The sequence below is a fragment of the Narcine bancroftii genome, chromosome 4 (assembly GCF_036971445.1).
Source record: "Narcine bancroftii isolate sNarBan1 chromosome 4, sNarBan1.hap1, whole genome shotgun sequence".
Classification (NCBI taxonomy): Eukaryota; Metazoa; Chordata; class Chondrichthyes; order Torpediniformes; family Narcinidae; genus Narcine; species Narcine bancroftii.
Window position 1 is genome coordinate 24,080,574 of NC_091472.1, and position 17,036 is coordinate 24,097,609.

General features: G+C 42.0%; 1 protein-coding gene across 6 annotated transcripts in view; it reads right to left on the reverse strand.

The window, feature by feature from the left end:
• The window catches only part of ltbp1 (latent transforming growth factor beta binding protein 1), a 408,702-nt gene that overhangs the window by 209,275 nt on the left and 182,391 nt on the right, over positions 1-17,036 (reverse strand). The window lies entirely within an intron of this gene.

Below are 17,036 nucleotides of genomic sequence, written 5' to 3' on the forward strand. Positions count from 1 at the left end.
AGCGATGGCACAATTTGGTCAGCACAGCGATACGTATTTTCCTGAATTTTCTCGTGTTAAGTTTCAGGTTTTTTTTAAATTAAAATTACTGCAAATATTTATTATCTTTTTAAAATTTAATTCAATTAGTTTATTTTTACAGTTTTTCTGGTTCAGTTGCAGCAGGGAAGAATTACAAGCGTGTGTGCATTGTACAGTGTGTATGACAATAAACTCATTATAGAGACCAGACATTTGCTTGATGTTGCCAGATAATGGATAATCAGAGAAAAGAAGTGTAATGACTGCATTAGTTGGCTACCTTTCCAGGTAATTAATCAACAGATTGTAAATTGGGGCATAAACCTCAGGTGCCATTTTAGATTCTGGAAAAGGCACAGTAGACATTTTATAGAATGAACAAAACTGGGCAGGAAGCAAGGGATTTCCACAATACAGCGTTGAACACAGAAGAGCAAACAACTATATTTTACAGCCTTTCATCCTGCATTTAATAAATGCTGAAAATTGTAGGAATCTTTGTTACCATGGATCCATTCAAGCATCAAATGCAGTGAAATTACCACAGAATATAGCTCTGAATCTATCATCAAACGGTTTGATAATTTAGCTGGACTTAAGCACTTCTCTGGTCACTTCAGGTGCCTTGGGGGAGATGGCACAGCAGGTTGTAATACAGGTGGTCTGGATTAAGATCTGAGTCACAGATGGGTGAAATCAATAGCAGAGAATAAACAATGATCAAGCCTGCTTCAGGAAAAAACAATTCAAACAAAAATTCCACAATGTATGTAAATTGATGTTGGTTTTGACTCAACTACACAAAAAGACAATTTTAGATTTAAATCCACATTTATAAAGATTTAAAAAAACATTACCTTGGCCCAACTCCAGAATCTAACTGAAAGTTTTCCAAACTTCAGCACCTGCAATTATTTTGCCTGATTTTAGACTGCCACATGCTCAGCTGGATTAAGAACTGTATTTTATTAATAAACTTCTGACAGTTGTTTGGTTTGCCTCAGGGACTGTCAAAAGCCCAGCACACACTGTCATGCATTCTTCAGTTGCCTTTCCCCATGGCATTCAAGGTAAACGCCAAACACAAGTCTCGTGTTATCCAGCTTCCAAACAAGTCTCTTTAACCATTTTGAATATGCAAAGACTCATCTCCAAGTGCTCGATAAGGGAACAGGTTACAGGGAAAACAAAGTAAGGGAATGGGACTGACGAGATTGCTGAGAGCTGGCTAAATGTCATCTATATAAGAAAACATGAGAAATATTTCCCAAAGTTGAATTCCGCAGTTCCCATTCCCTATGTATAGGGCAAAAATATATTGCATAAAACATTTCTGAAGGACTGATTTTATAAAATTCATTGAACTATTTAGAGTGTTAGAATTATGACTTCTGTAGTATTCCTTTATTCAGTGACTGGAGATATGTCTTAACCTTGAACATGGTTAAGACAACACAGGGTAAAAACCCTTTGGCCCAGGATGTCTGTGTCAAATGTGATGCCAATTTAAACTAATCCCAACTGCCTGCACATGGTCTTTATCTCTACAATCTATGCTGGTTCACATGTCCACCCAAATGCCTCCTAGATGTGGCTTTCACAATCTGCTTCCACCACCCCTCTAGGCAGCGAAGCCAGAAAAACTGCACTGGCTGTGATTGCAGCGTAAATCAAAAGTGCTGGAGAAACTCAGTAGGTCACACGGCATCTATGGGAACCAAAGGTATAGACAACACTTTTCAAGTTCTAGTGTTTCCTAATTTCAAAACGTCTCATCTTCAAGGAAACGTGAGCGACAATATTCCAAATTACTATCTTATTAAATCAAACTTCAAGCTGTAAGCAGCTTTAATTCGTAGATAAAACGGATAAACGTTTTGTTTAACTACGCATTGAGATTTTCATAGCAATGAATAAACAAAGCATACTGTATAATGATATGACCATATTCAACTTCAAACAGATACAAGACAAAATAAGACGAACTAAGATGAATTAAGACAAATTAAGATGAAAAGTATCTTGAGCTTACATCCCTTTCATAATTCTTCGAAGAATGAGATGCAAGCTCTTGGTCTGCTTGGATATTATGACATATGACATCATCGTCACTATGGTAACACTACAAACAATTTTTTTTCTTAAAGGGATAGGCAAAAAATTAACTATGAATCAAAAGACAAGGTTTTAACCTTTACAAAAGAGTAACCAATGTTTCAGACCAGAGCTTTTTGTCAAGGGATGAGCAAAAAGCAGACAGGCACCTGAATAAAAATGTGGGGAAGGGGGTAGAAGATGAGAGGTTAGGAGGGAAGAAGGGGCACAGAGGAATGCAGGCTAACAGTTAAGAGGTCATCGATGAATATGGGTGTGAGAGCAGAAGAGAATAAAGCTGAGAAGTGATGGGGAGGGTGTCGAACTCTGAATGGGGAGGGGAAGGGAGTGGGAAGCTGGAGGAAAGAAGACAGGAAAAGGGAAAGAGAGAGACTTGTGGGGAGGAGTTTAACATAAACTGGAGGTCAGTGTTAATGCTGTCTGGTTGGAGAGTGCCCAGATGGAATATGGGATGTGGTAACTCAATTTATGGATTGTCTCAGTTTTGCAGTGCATGAAGCTATTGATAATCCTGCTGTCATGGAAATGGTATGTGGAATTGATTGGACACTGGGAGGATCCCGTTATTGCAGTGCCTGCAAAATGCGGGGGGGGGGAGGGGGAGGGAGAGAGGAGTAGACGTATCTGGTGGTGGAATCACATTGTAGGTGGCAGAATTGCAGAGAATAATATTTTGGATGCAGAGGCTGGATGAAACCAGGGAAAATGTGCAGGAAATAGAAGAAATGTGGGCATGGGCTGGGTTGATGGCAATAGAGGGGAAGCCACATTGTATGAAGAAAGAGGACATAGAATCATAGAACACTACATCGCAGAAACAGGTCCCTTCAGCTCTTCTAAATGCTGAACCATTTATTTTACCTAGTCCCATTGACCTGCACCCAGTTCATATCCTTCCATACCCCTCCCATCCATGTTCCTGTCCAAATTCTTCTTAAATGTTAAAATTGAGCCCGCATTCACCTCTTCAGCTGGCAACTTGTTCCCCAATCCCACTACTCTCTGTGTGAAGTTTCCCCTCACTCTGCCCCTAAACTTTTTTCCATTCATTCTTGGCCCATGTTCTCTGGTTTGTATCTCACCTACCCCCAGTGGAAAAAAAACCTATCTATTTTTACTCTGTCTATCCCCCTCATAATTTTAAATAGCTCTATCAAATCTCCTCTCATTCTTCTACACTCCAGGGAATGAAGTCCTAACCTGTTTAACCTTTCCCTATAACTCAGTTCCTGAAGTCTTGGCAACATCCCAGTAAATCTTCTCTGCATTCTTTCTATCTTATTGACATTTTTCTTGTAGTTAGATGTCCAAAACTGTACATAATTCTCCAAATTTCGTCTCACCAATGTCTTATACATAGCATCCCAGCTCCTATACAAAATACTTTGATTTATGAAGGGCAATATGCCAAAAGCTTTCTTTACAACCCTATGTAACTGTGATACCACTTTCAGGAAAGTGTGTAATCTGTATTCTGAGGTCTCTCTGTTCTACCACACTCCTCAGTGCCCTACCATTTACCATGCATGTCCTTTCTTGGTTTGTCCTTCCAAAATCACACCTCACACTTGTCTACATTAAATGTCATCTGCCATTTTTCAGCCCATTTTCCCTCTACAATCTTTGAAAGCCTTCTTTGCTGCACAACACATCTGCAAACTTGCTGATCCAATTAACTACATTATCACCCAGATCATTGATATAGATGACAAACAACAATGGTCCCAGCACTGATCCCTGAGGCACACCACTAGCCACTACTCTCTGGTTTCTCCCATCCAGCCATTGTCAAATCCTGTTCACTACTTCACCATAAATACCGAGCTTCTGAACCTTCCTGACTAACCTCCCATGTAAGACCTGTCCTTTGTCAACTTTCCTTTTAACATGAACAAAGCCATGTTGACTATCCCTAATCAGTTTCTGGCTAGCCAAATAATTGTATATCCGATCTCTTAGAATACCTTCCAATAACTTAACCTACAACTGACGCCAGGCTCATCAACCTATAATTTCCAGGGTTATTTTGGAGCTTTTTTTTAACAATGGAAAATTGTGAGCTACCTCCAATCTTCCAGAACCACACCCATGGCTAAGGACACTAAATATTTCTGCCAATTTCTACACTAGCCTCCTTCAAGGTCCGAGGGAATATCTTGTCAGGCCCTGGATATTTATTCACCCTTATTTACTTTAAGACAGAAAATACTTCCTCCTCATAATCTCTATATATCCCATGACCTCACTGCTTGTTTTCCTTACTTCCCATGACTCTGTGCCCATTTCCGAAGTGAATACTGATGAAAAAAAAACATTTAAAATTTCCCCCATCTCTTTTGGCTCCATACAAAGCAACCACTCTGATCTTCAGGGAAACCAATGTTGTCCCTTACTATCTTTTTCTCTTAATATACATGTAGAAACCCTTAGAATGTTCCCTTACATTGACTGCCAAAGAAACCTGCTATCTTTTTTTTGCCTTCCTAATTTCTTTCTTGAGGTTTATCTTGTATTTTTTTCTACTCCTCAAGAACCTAATTTGCTCCATGTTGCCTATACCTGCTATACACCTTCCGAACCAAATCCCCAATATCCCTTAAAAACCAGGTTCCCTCTGCCTTCTAATCTTACCTTATTTCACCTTTGAAGGTTTTCCACTTACCTCACACATTCTTGCCTGAAAATAACTTATCCCAATCCATGCATTCTAGATCCTTTTTCATTTCCTCAAAATTGGCCTTTCTCTGATTTAGAATCTCAACCCAAGGCTCAGACATAACCTTCTCCATATTTAACTTGAAACTGATGGCATTATGATCACTGGACCAAAAACCTTCCCCTATACATACTTCTGTCACCTGAACTGTCATATTCCCTAAAAGAAGATCTCGTTGGTACCTCTAAATATTGATTTAGAAAACTTTCCTAAACACATTTGACAAACTCCAAGCCATCCAGAACTTTTACTGTATGGGATTCCCAGTCAATGCATGGAAAATTAAAATCCCCTGTTACACCCTTATGTTACCTGCAGCTGTCTGCTATCTCCCTACAGATTTGTTCCTCTAATTCTTGTTGACTATTGGACAGTCTAATATAATCCTACAAGTGTGGTCATATCTTTCCCATTCCTCAGCTCCACACATATAGCCTCAGGAGACAAGCCCTTTGCTCTGTCCTGCCCGAGCACGGCTGTGATATTTTCCCTGATGACCAATGCCACTCCTCCCCCTTTCATCCCGCCGTTCTATCACATATAAAGCAACGGAAGCCTGGATCATTGAGCTGTCAGTTCTGCTCCTCTTGCAACAAAGTTTCACTAATGGCCACAATGTCATAATTCCACGTGCCAATCTCTTGACTGCATTCCTACAATACTCCCTGCACTGAAATAGATGCACTTTAGAAAATTTCCACCATGCACAACCTGTTGACCTCTAATGGTGCATGCAACTTTCACATCATCTTTTCCCTTCTCTATCTGCTCTGGTTCCCATCCCCCTAAATTTAAACTAGCAAATCTCATTTAAACCCACCAGAGCAGCACTAGCAAACCTTCCTGTCGAAACAGGTCACTCTATGTTCTGGAATTACCTCAGCCTGGGAGCATATGCAATGTTGCCGGAAAAACCGAGAGAAATGAATTTATTTTCTGCCCTCCCACCCTTATGTGTATGTCTCTAGTACTTCACATTTTTAGCCTTGGGAAAAAGTCTTGAGCTGCCTAACCTATCTGTGGCACTTATAATTTATAAAAATCTCTCAGGTTTTTCACCCCCCCCCCCCCACCCCTCCACCAACAATCTCTGATGCTCCAGAGAAAACAATCCAAGTTTGTCACACTCCTTCTTACAGCTAGTACATTATAATCCAGGTAACATCTGGTGAACCTCCTTTGCATCCTCTCCAAAGCCTCCATATTCTTCCTGTGATGTGGTACCTTAAACTCATTTTTTTTGTTTTCAGTTGACTAATTTATGAACAGAACAATGACTTGCTCCTCTACAGTGCATTTCATATCTCTTTCTGAATGCTTTTGAACCATGGTTAAAGAGGATCTTTTAAGAGACTGTTAGTGAGGTGAATGGATCTGAGAGAAATTAAAGGTTGTGCGGTTAAAGTAGGTTATTAGATCAGCTGAAGGGTCTCCATGATGCTGTAGATTTCTATGTTCTGTGTGTTACACAAGAACACAAGAAGTAGGATCAGGAGGAGGGCATCCATAGAGCTTGCTGCACCATTGGTAGGGACCATAGCATTTAACCACAGTCTGGGGGAGCAGCATCAAGGAGAGAAAAAGAATGGTCACTGTCTCAGGCCGAAACCCTACAACAATTCTTGATGAAGGATTCCAGCCAGAAACATTTCCCCCCCCCCCCCCACCACTTTCCCCCCCCCCCCCCCCCTCCACCTGATGCGACTCATCCTGCTTAGTTCCTCCAGCAGGTTGGGCTTAGCTTCAGAATCCAGCATCTGTGGTCTCCTGTGTGTCTCCAGGATACAAGGTAGGCTAATTCAACACAATAACTGTTAAGTATATATCCCTGAGGGATAACCACTGCCCAGAACACTGCCTCATTATCGAATGCCATGACACCTTTCCTTCAGAAAGACAGCAGCTTCAATGGAGCAACACTCCTTCAGTTCCGTATTGGAGCAACAGCCTGGATTTTGGGTGTTGAAGTCTCGGGAGTGTGACTTGAATGCACAAGCTTCCAAGAGGTCAAACCACTGTGCCCCAACTGGCACTAACCATGTCTGAGCTGTCCATAGTCACATTTGGTGAACTTTTATCCAAGGATGTTGAGGAGATATTTGGAAGTTTCTCAAGTGGTGGCAACAAAAGGAGAGATCATTGAGAAATGGACTGTGTATAATCTACAGTGTTTTAGCTTCAGGGTTCAAACATCACTGGCAACGCTGTCAGTTGTTGTTCCCTAATGGTCTCTGAAGTGGGGAGACAATATAGAGCAGTGGTTCTCAACCTTTTTCTTTCCACTTATTTTAAGTAATCCCTATGCCACAGGTGCTCTGTGAGGGTGGCAGATCTTTCCCCAAAGGTGCATTGGTGAACCAGCTCTTGTTTATAACAAACAACACATTTTATTTAAATTCTGGATTAATTTATTCAGAGTTAAATTCCCCAACTAGTTTGGTGGGACTTCAATGCACGTCTCCCATTCAATGTTCCCAAACTCTGGCAGGTAGCTCAGCTACTTGACCACTGGATTAGGAGACCCCCATAGTCGTCTGTGCTAAATTCACCAAGGGAAATAATTCTCTATTCAGTCAACTTAGCAAATTATTTTTGCCCCACACTATTTTTTGTTTGAAAATTCAGTGATTTCCCTCGAGCTTGATGCAATTCAAACTAGTCTCCAATTCCCCCTTTCGCACGTCAGAGCAAAGATGCAATGATTCTGATTTTAACCATAAGCATGTTTCAAAGGGATGTTTATATTAATGACCATAAGTAAGAACCATAATTACTTAAGTAAACTGGGTGATAACCTTTTGACCTTTCCTTCCGATGGTCTCAGCAATAAAGAATATCGAGAACATACAGCACAGTACAGGCCCTTCAGCCCACGATGTTTTTCCAGCCCATAGAGAAATAACAAAAATAAAATAAACTCTCCCCAATCAACTCTCTGTCTTTCTATCATTTGTGTGCCTGTTCCAGCTTCCACCACCATCCTGGCAATGCATACCATGCACCCACAACTCTGTGTAAAAAAAAAGTACTCCTGATGTCGCCTGTAAACTTTCCTCCCTTCACTTTGTACAGATGTCCTCTGGTGTTGCTCCTGCCCTGGGAAAAAGGCACTAGATGTCTACCTTATCTAGGCCTCTCAGAATCTTGTAGGTCTCTATTAGGTCACCTCTCATCCTTCTTCACTCCAAAGAGAAAAGACCTAGCTTTGCCAACCTTGCCTCATAAGACATATTTTACAACCCAGGCAGCATCCTGGTAAATCTCATCTGCATCCTCTTCATAACGACCATGTCTTTCCTGTAATGAAGTGGCCAGAACTGATCACCTGCATTTGTTTAAATTGAGCAAAAGAAAATACAAGGTTTTTTTAAGTCAAAATGTTCCACTAATCATTCGTCAGTTACGCATGTCAATCCCTTCCCACTCCAGTCTCATCAGTCGGTCATGAAACAAAGCATTGACTAAACTTTTCTCTCCAAGCTACTGTCTGACTGGCTGAGAACCTACACCTTCTCTTTGTTCACTCAAGACTCCAGCATCTGAAGTACTTGTGTATCTAAAGATAAAAAGGTCATGTGCACACAAGTCCCTTTGAGAAATATTGGTTTCGTTTCAAGTTTGTTCAGGACTCATTAACTGTAATTTCACTAAACCTAAAATCCATTTGATACGTAGCAGCAGGTGCTCTGAAATGTTGAAGAGAGTGGTTAGAGGGCAACTTTAGCAGCAAGAAATAAACCTCACATCTTGCCTCACTGCCATTTATTGTCCTAAGTGTTCCAGTTTTGACAATCTAATCCTTTGTTCTTCCTTTGCCTCAGTCCAAAGCAAGAGAAAAGGGAAGAGAGGATATGTTGCTTTATTGAGATGTGGAGCACAGCTGAGGAGATTCCATTTAAGGTTGGAGCCAAAAATTAAGTTGCCACAGAAACTTAGAGTGTGGATACATGCTGAACTTTACAAAATATTTTAGACATATAGCACGGTAACAGACGATTTAAGTCCATGAGTCTGTGCCGCCCAATTTATACCCAATTAACCTCCACCCCCGGTATGTTTCAAACAGTGGGAGGAAACCAGAGTCCTTGGGGAAAACCCATGCAGACACGGGAAGAACATATAGTTCTGCTACGCCATCTATGTTACCCCCATTTTAATTCCTTCCCTCTTCACCGGATGACATGCAATTCACCCTTGTATCTGCTGGGCATGTGTTTTATACAGTATTTAAAACAGTGGTTCTCCACCTTTTTCTTTCCACTCACATACCACTTTAAGTATTCCCTATGCCATAGGTGCTGTGATCAGTAAGGGATTGCTTAAGGTGGTATGTGGGTGGAAAGAAAAAGGTTGAGAACCACTGATTTAAAACATGGATAAACACTAAACAGTCCAAGGACACTATACCTGTTCCATCATAGATGCATTCCATCTCATGACCTTTTCTGGTTTCGCCCCAATTTCCTGCTTTGTCCTAAATGCTAATAGTATTGCTTTCCCTACTTTGTGGGGCAGCAGTGGCATTCTCTCCATGTGTAAATCGCATCAAACTGCTGAGCACTTATTTTTCAGGAAGCAAGGTCAGCTTTTATTGTCCATGGCCAATTGCCCTCAAGGTGATGGCGATCCACTTTCTCGAGTCGCTGCAGTCCTTCCACTGAAGGTATATCCCACAATTCTGAAGAATAGGGAACTTGGGTTTCAGACCCGGCGGCAATGTTGAAGTTGCAATGCATTTCCCGGTCAGGCAGCTTAGAAATGAACCAGTCAGTAACAAAGTGCCTCAACACTTGGTGCCCAATGGTAATGAACTTGTGGCTATCTTGCAACATCTCTTAGACTGACACACAAGTGGAAATAGCTTCTCTGCATCCACCCTAAAACAACTTTCTTTCTATTCAATCACAGGCTGCAGGCATTAATCTGCCAAATATCAATTGACCAGATTATTTCAAAGGATAATTAAGTAATCACATTACTCTGGGTCTAGGGCCACATACTGGAGAGACCAGGCCAATTTACCAGAGGAGTTTTACAACACAACTGTAGTTCTGATATCATTCTTAAAGGCACCAGAAGCTTATTCCAATTTCATTTAATTGATTTAATTTAAATCCCCAGTTGCTGTCACAAAATGTCAACCCACAGCTCCAAATCACTTGTCCAGCATTCTGTGCTACATAACCACTCTGCTAACAAATGAACTCTCATCCCTTTCACTCTGAAGAGAGTGTCCCAACTATTTCATTTTCCTTGAGATGTGCATCCCTTCAATCAGAAAAGTTAACCCACTCTTCACTCTTCACCCACCACCCCCCCCCCCCCATTAAAAGTACTCTCCTGTCAAGAACTGCCGTAAAACCATATGAGGACATCATGGAAGAGGAAAAAAGTGTAATCTTTCCCTATCTGCGGAGGTAGTGACCATGAGCAGCCAGCTGAGACTAGGTTTAATCTGGTCACAGAGCTACAGGCCATATCTTTAGCTTGTCCTAACCTCATCGCCTTTCATGCATTACTCCATTGCCACCAAAGCAGAGGCAGGACTATTTAGGGACTCTTCTTAAAAACAAAACTATCGACCATGACATCTTGATACAGCCAAATCAAAACACCAAGGAGCCACAAATAGTTGATGCCATGTCGACGAACTGTGAGCAGATTTTGCTGTTATTACTATTGGATTTGGAGCAGTATTGCACAGGGAGGGTTGAGCATAGGAAATAGTTGTTTCCCTGTACATCTGGACCAACAGATGGAAAAAAAATTGGCGGCACTCCCTGTTCAACAGACAACCCTGCCGAGTAATTATATTCCAATGCTATGTCTAAGTGCTGCTCCAATGCACCAAAGGAAAATCAACAACTATTTGCATTAAAGGTCCAAATCAGACCATTAAGCATGCTTTCTTATTGGATGCATCCAGCGATGAGCTAATTAGAAATTAGGAACATCTGCTACGGGCTAAAATTAGAGAGCCCTCACCTCATGGTGTGCCTAATGTGTTCTGCATTTCCGTGAAGTCGCACTCAAAACCTCATAAGTAAAATGTATCCCACCACACTCTGTTCTGAAAGCCAACCAGCCTGATGGCATTTTAACTACATGCATAAGGGCATAAAGAGTGCGATTGTGTGCATGCCATCCAAAGCAAAAGCACACCTGGGGAGTGAAACACGTAATCGTCTATCTTGAGAGCATGAACACACAACCCTAGCTTCCACTTCCACCTCCCCCAACACCCAGCCTGCCTTTCCTCATCACTTGGACTTGGACCTTCTATTGCGACCGCCATCTTTCCGCTTTGGCTACCAAGTTGCACTGAGTGGGTTTTGCAATGATACAGAGGGCTTCATAAGAAATGGCAAAATAAAGTCTTCTGCCAAGCACCCATTGGAGGGCCATTCTAGGCCATAAAATTGGAATGAAAACAGATGGAAGAGGAAGCTAATCAAAAAGGCCTGAAACAATTAGCAAGGGGGCTGTGCAAAGAAATTTTCAGTCCTTTTATTTTTTTTCCTATCTGCTGAAGTCAGATGTGATTTAGAGAAAAAGAGATTAAATGATTAGTACTATTTCAGAAAAGTTTAATAATACTTAAGATGTTAAAAATCTCAATCTGTAATCTTCCAAACCCTTGACCTCCAATATCTTTTTCACAGAAGTGTGGCATCTGGAAATTTCCCTCCTTGACTTGGAGAGTTGTCACTAGTTCCTCACTCTCATTGAGTCAAAATCCTGGAACTCCCTTCCCAACACCATGTGGCAACAACCTTCACCAGGAGGACCATAGCCATTCCAGACACCATCATGTCCCAAGGCCAATAAAGGATGGGGAATAAATGCTGCCCCCCTCCCCCAGTGATGCCCACAGTTTGGAAACGAATAATATATTAAAACACAGTTCTCCCACAGCATTTTCAATGTTTCCCAACTCCCTGACTATTCAGTCTGTCTCAAACTGCTCTGCTGGTGAAGTGTTGGTTGGTACTGGTCCCCACAGAAAGTACAGCGGACAACTCGGATTTAGATGCAAAGAAGCTGCCTATCTTTCTTTGCAGTGGCTGATGAAGATCCTGCAGACATCTTAAGAAAGCAGCCTCTATCCTCAAGGACCCCCACCACCCAGTCTATGCCCTCTTCACTCTGCTACCATTAGGGAAAATGATACAGGAACCTGAAGACGAGCCCTCAACAGCACAAGGACAGCTTCTTCTCCTCTCCCATCGGATTCCTGAATGATCAATAAACCTAAGACACTGCCTCACTTTGACTTTTCGGGCACGATTTTTAATTACTTTCGTAAGGTGGCTTATATAAATGCTTGTACTGTGATACTGCCGTAAAACAACGCAATTTGCGATTGGTTCATGAAAATAAGTTCTGATTCTGATTCCATGATAGCACTGAAATTAAAAAGCCTTCTTCCATTGAGATCCATGAATGCTGTCCTGCATGTTAAAAAAGATTACTTAAACCAGATCTCCATGTACTTCCCACGATGGCTTACTGCCAGGCACAGTAGCTAAAGTATCCATGGGGAGGTTGATTTGAGTCATGCGAGCATTAAGTTCTGATCTTTGTGCTAAATGTTTTAAAATTGCACTGGTCTCCGAATTGACCCCTCGAGTTTATTCCCGCAGACTGTTCCTCGAAATAAAGCCAGTTCAATTGATGGGGTTCTAACTTGATGTGAGACAGTAATTGTATGAGTGTTAATGGTATCAGCAGACTTTCCTCTGGATTTTCATTTCCCTTGTCAGTTGCCAACAGATCCAGTAACTGGAGATTGAACAAGAACAGCAGCCACATATCAAGGGTCTTTCCTGGGCCCCAACACACTAATGGCATCGTGAAGAAAGCACGTCAGTGCCTCTACTTCCTCAGGAGGTTGCGGAAGTTTGACATCAGATACCCTGGCAAGTTTCCACTGATGTGTGGTGGGAAGTGTGCTGACCGGCTGCATCACTGTCTTGTATGGGGACACCAATACCCCCGAGCGTAAAGCCCTAAAAAAGGTAGTGGAAACAGTCCAGGACATCACAAGCAAAACTCTCCCCACCATCTAGAGCAGGGGAGGCAACTTTTTTTTAAAAAAAAACCTCATATTCCACCTTAAGCAATCCTTATGCCATAAGTGCTCTGTGATTGATAAGGGATTGCTTAAGGTGGGATGTGAGTGGGAAGGGAAGGTTGGGAATCACTGCTCTAGACCCAATTGTTACTGAAATACTTTGCTTGAGAAAAATTGTCATTGGCCCATTTCCTTTGGAGCTGTGAAACCATGCACATAACGAGTCAATTAGGTACGACTAAAACAGTGGTTTTAAAACCTTTTTCTTTAAACTCCCACAACACCTTAAGCAATCCCTTACTAATCACAGAGCACTTATGGGATAGAGATTTCTTCAGGTGAAATGTGAGTTTTAAGAAAAAAGTTGCCCACCCCTGACCTAGAATACCTACAGGGAACGCTGCCGTCCGAGGGCAGCAGCATTCATCAAGGATTCACACCACCCAGCACATGTTCTGTTCTCGCTGCTACCATCAAGAAAGAGGTATAGGTGCCACAAGACTCACACCACCAGGTCAGGAACAACTGCTACCCCTCCCCCATCAGAATCCTCAACAACAAACTCAATCAGGGCCTCATTTAAAGTCTCTTACTTTTGCACTTTATCGATTCATTTTATTCTCTATATAGCACAGTTTGTTTACATTTATTTATCTATTTACAGTTCTTTATTTGTCTACATGTGTATGTTGCAGGCAGTTTTTTTTTTGCATTACCAATAAGTGATAATTCTACCTTGCCCATCAGAAAAAGAATCTCAGGATGGTATGTGATGTCATGTATGTTCCCTGAAGTTAATCTGAAATTGGAATCTTATTAAGGACCTCAAATCACAAAGTAAAAGAGAAGAGGCCTTTTTCTTTGGCAATAGATTGAACTTGACATGCTGTACCATAAATTTTGTGTTTGTGCAGGCATGCTAAAAGACCAAGTCAACTGTGCACAGCCAGGACATGAACTTCTCAGTCTGTACAATGAGAGTTGGTCTCCGTCAACTGGTTCTCAAAGAGTCAGCTTTGTGTATCCCCCAGCGGGGCAGTTTACAAAATGTTGATCAGCTTTTTCAACCTGCCAATTCTTTGCCAAATTCTGTTGTTTCAACACTGTATCGTTGAAGGCTTTCAGTGCAATATTTCCAGTTTAATCTACTTGGTTCAAAGAGTCAAGTAATAGGTATCCCTCTGCTGCCTCTAGCCAAAAATAGTCCTTTCCTCTAATATGTATGCTTATTCAATAACATCTTAACTTCAAACAGATGCCACAGTTTGTCATAGATGTAATTTGAATGGAGAAGGGACCAAATTAGGTCACTCAGTTCAAAGAGTTCACAGTCTCGAGTCAATATATTTCAGTCTGACATTTGTACAACCTTATCACCTGATGTACTTGATACCTTTCCATTAGCTTGAAACCAAGTGAATCCCACATAGGCACTAAATCTACAGTGGATAGATCTTTAGAGACTGCAAAAAACTATAGGTCTCAATAAAGTGAGTGGTGTCATGAAGCTTGGTAAAAATTGTGGCTTGCCAATTTGCTTCATAAGCTAATTTTTACACGATTGTGAAATCAAAGTGCTGACAAGTTTTCTTCTCCGTGTACAATCCATGAAACCAAAAAGACACAGGTGATGTGGTTTCAGTTTTAGTGTGGCTTTTCGTGAAAACAATCTCAAACACGTGAAACAAGCACGGACAAATGGAGTCTAAACGATGGCATCAGTGTCACAGCGGGACTGAACAACACATGTTTCTGCTCCCAGGATCAGGTTTCCCATTCCAGAATATCCGAGATGCTCTCCTTCTTCAAGAACTCTATTGCCATCAACTCAGCCCTTACCCGAATCTCCTCTATTTCTCGTACATCTGCAATGGGGACAGGATTCCCCTATCACTGCACCAGCCTCTGTTTCAAACATATTATCCTCCACAGCTCCTGCCACCCGCAACATGATCCCACAACCAGACGTATCTTACTCTCTCCTCCTCGTTCTGCTTGCTGCAGGTACTACTCCCTCCAAACTTTCTCATCCACAGATCCCTTCCCACTAGTTGGCCCCTCGGGGCCTACCCCTGTGACCGCATGTAGCATTACACATGTGCTCAGATGTCTTATTTGAGGCCCCAAACAGTCCTTCTGAGTGATACACATGCGCTCAGATGTCTTCCCTCACCGTTATTTGAGGCCCAAAACAGTCCTTCTGAGTGAAGCAGCACTTCACTTGTGAATCTGAAAAGGGTCATCTACAGCATTTGGTACTCCCGTTGTGATCCCCTCTACATCGGAGAGACTGGATACAGACTGGAAATCATTTCATTCGGCACCTTCACTCCGTCCGCTGCAATCACTTCGCGCCGATATGACTATCCGTGGCTCCATGCACTGCCAAACCAACAAATTGGAGGAACAAAACCTAACATTCCGTCTGAGCACTCTCCAACTTGACAGCATTAACATCGACTTCTCCAATTTCTGTTAAACCCCTCACCCCAAGACCCTCTCTTTCCTCCTGCTCCCCACCCCTTTCATTCAAACAGCCAACCCTTCACCTCAGTTTTTTCTCTTCTCTCCTCCAACTAAAATCTATCTATGACACCCTACCTGTTCGCCTGTACTGCTCTCCCTGCCCTTCCACCTCCTCCTCCCCTCACACCTTCCTGGTTATCGCTCACATCTCGACAAAGAACTCAAGTCCGAAATGCCGGTTACACCGTCCTCCCTATCGATGCTGCATGACCTTGATGAGTTTTTCCAGCACAGTTGCGCATTGCCCGGCAATTGCAGCTGCAGGGTTAATGTAGTGGTCAGCGCAACGCTGTTCCTGCACCAGTGCTCGGAACCTGGTTGGAATCCCGCGGAGTTTGTATGTTCTCCCTGTATCTGCATGGGTTTCCTCCGGGTGCTCCCTTTTCCTCCCACCATTTGAAATGTACCAAGGATGTTGGACAATCAATGTAATTGGGTGGCTCAGGCTCGTGGGCCGAAATGCTGCATGTCTAAATATTTAAAAACCTTCCTGTTTACATATTCTGGAATATTTTTGCTGCGAAAAATAGTGCCCAGTTAGAGAGATTTCTGCTGCGTAGGGAAATTAAGTAGGGAAAAAGACAGGGAGGTGGTGCTGGGTTCACAGCCAGATCAGCCATGATCTTACTAAATAGTGGAGCATGTTTGATGAGCTTGCTCCTAAGCCTTGTGGTTTTTTTTTAAACTTAGAAATACAGCACGGTAATAGGTTTTTTCAGCCCACCCAATAAACCTACAACCCCGTTACATTTTGAATGGTGGGAGGAAACCAGAGCACCCAGAGAAAACCCACACGGAGTGAATGTATAAACTCCTTACAGACCACCCAGGATTCGAACCTTGGTCCTGGTCACTGGCGCTGTAACACCATTGCTTTGACTGCTATGCTAACCATGTTATGTTCTTATGGGAAAGATATGCTCGTTCCTAAATACTTTTACAATAATCATTAATTACCTCTCGTCTCCTTGTCATTTTTCCCAATTGTGACTTCTATTTAACCCACAGTCTTTCACTATAATTATATGTTATTAACATGGAATTTTATACAGATCATTTTCACTGTTGCTTCCAGTAGTCTATTGTCAAAGGATTCCAAGAAGTCCTCTGTATGACTTTGTTTTTATTCAACATTTCTACTTGGAGAATAGTTGCAGAATTGTGGAGAGTTGCAGTCAAGACCTTTGCTTCCTGCTTACGCAGGAAGGTTCTCTTCCTTTAAAGTCATGAACCCAACCTTCGCTGCCTCTGAACTAAGAGGTTTTCATATTTCCAAAAGCATTTAGGGATCAATCAATTTTTGATAAAGTCTCATCCCTAATGAGATATTTATTTCAACACATTAATGTTTCAGTTTGTGTGATGTGTTCAGAACTAGTCCCTCACTGAGCGCCTTCGTTCGGTCCGCATTCGTAACACAGGGACATCCCAGTGGCCAACCATTTCAATTCTGCGCCCCACTCCCACATTAACACCTTCTGTCCATGACCTCATGCACTGTCAGACCAAGAGTACCCATAAATTAGAGGAGGAACACCTTATTTTCTGTCTGGGCTCTCTCCAACTGAATGGTATTAACATAGA